The sequence below is a fragment of the Manis javanica genome, chromosome 13 (assembly GCF_040802235.1).
Source record: "Manis javanica isolate MJ-LG chromosome 13, MJ_LKY, whole genome shotgun sequence".
Taxonomy (NCBI): Eukaryota; Metazoa; Chordata; class Mammalia; order Pholidota; family Manidae; genus Manis; species Manis javanica.
This window is the reverse complement of record NC_133168.1, coordinates 88,504,073-88,510,072: the sequence shown is the minus strand read 5'-3', so window position 1 is coordinate 88,510,072 and position 6,000 is coordinate 88,504,073. Positions and strand designations below refer to the sequence as shown.

At 39.2% G+C, this 6,000-nt stretch overlaps 1 protein-coding gene across 4 annotated transcripts in view; it reads left to right on the top strand.

Moving 5' to 3' along the window:
• The first annotated feature begins 1,071 nt into the window (after positions 1-1,071).
• ZNF699 (zinc finger protein 699) overlaps positions 1,072-6,000 on the top strand; it is a 29,149-nt gene continuing 24,220 nt past the window's right edge. Inside the window, exon 1 of one of the 4 annotated variants that reach the window (XM_037012781.2) lies at positions 1,072-1,134. The gene's annotated coding sequence lies outside the window, so the exon portion shown is untranslated. Of the gene's footprint in view, positions 1,135-1,159; positions 1,513-1,537; positions 2,700-6,000 lie in introns of those variants that run through there. The other 3 variants (XM_037012202.2, XM_073220168.1, XM_073220167.1) reach the window with 3 other exon arrangements.

Below are 6,000 nucleotides of genomic sequence, written 5' to 3'. Positions count from 1 at the left end.
TAGGACTGCTCGCTCTGCCTTAAGATAAGGTCAGTTATCGGCTGATTACCATAAAATACATGAGGAATCTTACCTTCTAACTCCCTGGTTTTTAAAATGGAGTGTTAGCCTTAGGATTGAGTCCCTCCTGTTCTTACTATGCTATTTATATCTCAGCATTTTTCATCATAGGCAGCAAAAATCAATCATGATGCTTGTCCCATGTCCCTGCCCTGTCTCACCTTGATAATCATTAATGACCAACAGAATGATTTCTTTCTGACTTGCTAACAGTTTGAGAGACCCTGCACAAACAAGAAAAATAAATGACCATTAGATCAAGAAAAAAATATTAAACTTTAGAACAAGAAAAAAATAAAAACAGAAACTTTTATTGATATTTAAAGTCCAAAATAACGAACTGACAACTATCAGAAGTCATCATGGTTTCCAGGCAAATGGCATAAATAATTACCTTCCCTTACATGAGCAGTAATCAATAAAACAATGAAAGGGAAAACTGAAGGTCTAATGAAAGGACTTAGAAGGGAGCTCTCATGCATAGGTTTAGGCTTAGAATTATAGTAAGTATGGTGTCCTGTGTATAGCAACTTGGAGAAAGGTAGGCATAAGTGCAATTGATGAGCATCCTGGATGGAAGGCCCTAACCCTATCCCCACTCCTGGCCCGCTCAGACCGGCCACTAGACTCTTCAACCTTAGCTCTCCAGGAATTTTCACAAGTTCCGCCCCTCGACTTGGTCCTGCCGCCCTAAATTCAGCCTATAGTGAATATTCAACGAAGCTATGCCCCCAGGCCAGGTTTAGCTCCCGCCCCGCCCCCAGGCCTAGTTAACCAAGGGTTCCCTCCCCTACTGACCTGGTCCCATTCCAGCTGCGTCCAACCCATGTTTCTGCGTTGATGCAGCCCTAGGGCCCAACCGCGTCCCCTGGCAGGAAGAAAGTAGCATTTCTGCTCCACTTCAAGGATGGAAGCGACCGCTACCTGGCCCGTAGCCTCACTTAACCCTCAGTTCCTAGCCCCCGAGGCCCCGCCCCTTACGCTGTGCGCGTTACAGAAACCGGAAGCAGAAAGCTCTTCTGCGCATGCGCTAGCCAGCGGCCTTGTCTCCTGGCGGGACGTTTCGGGTTTGAGGTAAATTTCCTTCTCTTTCCACATCTTGCTGCTCTCAGTCTGGCCCAGCTCCAGTCTGTGGGAACAAGGAGAGATCGGCCTTTGGCTTGGCCGCTCAGGGGCGGCCGCTCGGACAGTGGCCGCTGCTCCCTGCTGGTGTCCGTGCCCCGGCCCTCCCCCGGTCCGCTGCCCTTCCTCTGAAAGCGGCGGCCGCGGCCCGTCCCAAACTCCCGGCATCGGGAGCTCTGGGCGGTCGAGGTGAGCCTGCCAACCACCCTCGTATTGAATAGGCTTCCCAAAGCGTCCTTTGCTCTCTTTCCAGAAAGGAAAGGCATCCCTGCCATTGGGGTCCTGGGGGACGAGCGCCCCTGCGCTGGTTTGTGGCTTTCGGCGCGTCGGGTGAGCCCGGGGTGACATTTCCCTCAACTCCATCCCCATCTCTCGCCTCTTGGTGCAAGAGATACTTTTTAACCTGTGAATTTTCCTCTGGGCATCCGTTTGCTACATTGTATTCAGGTACAGGAAAGTGCACTGATTACTTACTGTCTTTGTAACCCTCCTCCTCTTCCAATGTAGCTTTCCATTTTAATCATGTATCTGTAGATTTTTTTTTCCAATTTCACACCGCAAGTGTGATCATCTGCCGGTTTCAGCGTCTTCTTTCTTTTAATTACTTGTACACTGCATTTCTTTTTATTTTCCTAGTGCACTTTGCCAGGACCTCCAGTTCAATGTAGACTAGCATCTAATTTGCATCCGTGTTCCTGAACCCAGAGGCAATTTATTCTACCATTTCACCATTAAATTGGTTGTTTGTTTTAGGTGCTTGTAGATAATATGTATTTTTTCTAATTAAAGCTTATTCTCTAGTTCCTGGTGGGTTAAATTATCACCAGTGGATGTTGATATAGATCAGTCACTGCCTTGGGTCTAAGGGGGGTGAGTCATAAGATCATTGCCTGTTAATATGATTAATTATATTAATCCATGATTCCATTTTTAGGAATTCATTGAGGAATGCTAGGATGGAATGATTTTGGTTTGTGATTATAATCCTCATTGTTCATTTCTCGATTATACTAATATTTGTTATATTATTTGGCACTTATGTGTATGAATGAGATCTTTCATACCTTTTTTTTTTTCTTTGAGCTGTACTTTAATGGTCTTGGAAATACTCTCGAAAATAGCCCCTCCGCCTACTCCCCCTCTGGAATTATGAATCTCTTAATTATTTGGGTGACCTTGCCTGTAAAAAAGTTTGTAACTTCTGTTTCCTTTGTGGGCCATTTGTAAACTAAGGATTTCATTCTTTAATCCCTGGGTGCAATCAGGTTTTGTATTTTCTGTAGATCATTGCTGAAATGGTGGACTTTTCTAGAAATTCATACATTTTCATATCTATTTCCTCAATTTTTTTGTTCTCCCCCCAATATCTGTCACTATGACTCATTCTTTTTTTGGTTTTTTTTTTTTTTAGAATTTTCTGGTGGACCATGCTGCTCACAATACAGGGCAGGGGGTCTCAGTCTATGACTCATTCTTATAGCTATTTTTGTGCTCTGTTCTGAAAGAAAATTGCCAAGGTGGTTTGTTGATTCCATTAGTTTCAAAGGACACGTTAGTTTTTCTGATTTTTTATTAATTTTTAAAAATATTGTTGATTTTGTCCTATTTTCATTTTTCTTTCTAAACTTTCATGCTGTTCTCTTTCCAAACTTTAAGCCAATGACTAGCCCATTGATACTGATTTTTTTCTTCTCTGGTAGTTGATGGTATTTATAAATATATAAATGTATATTCACACCAGCTGCGGGTTTCTAGTGTTATCTGAAACAGTTCTTTTACTTTTCTGCTTCTACACTGCCACATAACTAGTCCTGATTCGCTATAGTAAATACGTGTGTGTACCTTCATATCTGTGCAACATACTGCATTTTTATATATAGTATATACTGCTACCTTTTGTGTTATATTTTATTTACAATTCTCTCAAGTGATTATAATGCCCATGTTGCTTCAGAATTATTGTGTTTTGTTTGCTATTGTATCACCTGTGACTGTGTGTAATAGTAACAGTGTAAATGTTACATAAATAAATGGAGTAGTAGAAAAAGGCCTTAAGTATTTTTGCTCAAGACAAGGTTTGATCAAGCAAAAGAGCTCAAACATAAGATATTTGAACAGCATACTTCATTTCTCTGCTCTCCATAGTGCCCAAACAGGGTTCTAGGCCAGCCCTGGTTATGTTAGGGGATAAAAGCCTCATTGATAATTCAGTTGTAAAGTTATCTGTTTACAAATATACTTATTCAGCTTTTAGGTTTTGAAGACAAATAGACCTGCATTCACACCCTGCCTTGGCAGCATTTTAATTGGGTAACATTGAGCATGTGGTTTATTGATTCTTTCTGTAATTCCTCAACTAAAAACTGGTTGTAATAATGCCTGATTTGCAGAGTTTCTGTAAGAAATAATCTCTTCGCAAAGGTATGGAAATCTCCTAGTAAAGTCATCGTCATGTCATGGTAGTTCAAATGGTACTAGAGAAATGTTTTATTGATTTATTTATTAAAGTATTCTTGATATACAATCTAATGTTGGTTTCAAATGTACATCACAGTGATTTAACAGTCAATGTGATCAACTTAAATTGTGATTGCAAATTATTGTACCCTTTTATCCCCCTCTCCCTTGGTAACCACTAGTCACTTCTCGGTGTCTGAGTCTACGGCTGTTTTGTTCCTTCTGTTTTGCTTTGTTTTTATTTCACAAATAAGTGAAATCATATGGTATTTGTCTTTCTCTGCCTGGCTTATTTCACTAAGCATAATGCCCTTTAGATTCATCCATGTCATTGCAAATGGCGGGATTTCTTTTTTTTTTATGGCTGAATAATATTTCATTGTGTATATGTACCACATCTTTATCCATTCAACTATTGATGGACACTTAGGTTGCTTCCGTATATTAGCTATTGCATGCAGTGTGGCAATCAACAGAGGGGTGCATATATCTTTTCAAATCAGGGATTTTGGTTTCTTGGGGTAAATTGCTAGGAGTGGAATCACTGGGTCAAATGGTATGTCTATTTTTAGTTTTTTGAGGAACCTCCATACTGCTTTCCACAGCAGTTGTACCAATTTGCAGTCCCACGGGCCCTGTAGGAGGGTTCCTATTTCTTTGTATCTTTGTCAACATTGTTTCTTGTCTTTTGGATAGTGGTCAATCTAACTGGTGTGAGGTGATGTTATTGTGGTTTTAATTTGCATTTCCTGATGATTAGTGATGTGAGGCATCTTTTCATGTGCTTGTTGGCCATTTGTATTTCTTCTTTGGAAAAGTGTCTGTTGAAGTTCTTTGCCCATTTTTTGATAAGGTCATTTGTTTTTTGGGTGTTGAGGTCTATGAGTTCTTTGTATATTTTAAATGTTAAACCCTTATCAAATGAGTCATTTATAAATATATTCTCCCATGTTAGGATGCCTTTTTGATATGCTGACAGTGTCCTTTGCTATACAGAGCTTTTTAGTTTGATGTAGTCCTGCTTGTTCACTGTTGATTTTGTTTCCCTTGCCTGAGATGTGTCCAGGAAAAACTTGCTCATGAATATATTCAAGAGATTTTTGGCTATGTTTTCTTCTAAGAGTTTTATGGTTTCATGACTTGCATTCAGGTCTTTGATCCATTTTGAGTTTACTTTTGTGTATGGGGTTAGACAACAGTCCAGTTTCATTCTCTTATGTGTAGTTGTCTAGTTTTCCCAGCACCAGTTGTTGAAGAGGCTGTCTTTTCCCCATTGTATGTTCATGGTTTCTTTGTCATATATTAATTGATCATATATGTGTGTGTTTACATCTGGGCTCTCTATTCTGTTCCATTGATCTATGGGTCTGTTCTTGTGCAAATACCAAATTGCTTTGATTATTGTAGCTTTGTAGTAGAGCTTGAAGTCAGGGCGTGTAATCCCCCCAGCTTTGTTCTTCTTTCTCAGTCTTGCTTTGGCTATTTGGGGTATTTTGTGGTTCCATATGAATTTTAGAACTATGAAGAATGCTGTTGGTATTTTGATAAGGATTGTATTGAATCCATAGATTGCTTGTGGCAGGATGAACATTTTGACAATATTAATTCTTCCTATCCATAAACACAGGATATATTTCCATTTATTGGTGTCTTCTTTAATTTCTCTCATGAGTGTCTTGTAGTTTTCAGAGTACAGGTCTTTCACCTCCTTGAATAGGTTTATTCCTAGGTATTTTACTGTTTTTAATTGCAATTGTAAATGGAGTTGTTTTCCTGATTTCTCTTTCTGCTAATTTGTTAGTATATAGGAATGAAACAGATTTCTTTGTATTAATTTTGTATCCTGCAACTTTGCTGAATTCAGATATTAATTCTAGTAGTTTTGGAGTGGATTCTTTAGGGCTTTTTATGTACAATATCATCTTGTCTGCAAACAGTGACAGTTTAACTTGTTCCTTGCTGATCTGGATGCCTTTTATTTCTTTGTGTTGTCTGATTACCATGGCTAGGACCTCCAGTACTATGTTGAATAAAAGTGGGGAGAGTAGGCATCCTTGTCTTGTTCCCAATCTTAGAGTAAAAGCTTTTAGTTTTTTGCCATTAAGTATGATGTTGACTATGGGTTTGTCATATATGGCTTTTATTATGTTGAGGTGCGTTCCCTCCATACCCATTTTGTTGAGAGCTTTTATTGTGAATGGTTGTTGAATTTTGTCAAATGCTTTTTCAGCATCTATTGAGGTGACCATGTGGTTTTTATCCTTTTTTGTTAATGTGGTGTATGATATTGATTGATTTACAAATATTGTAGCCTCCTTGCATCCCTTTGATAAATTCCTCTTTGTCATGATGGATCTTTTT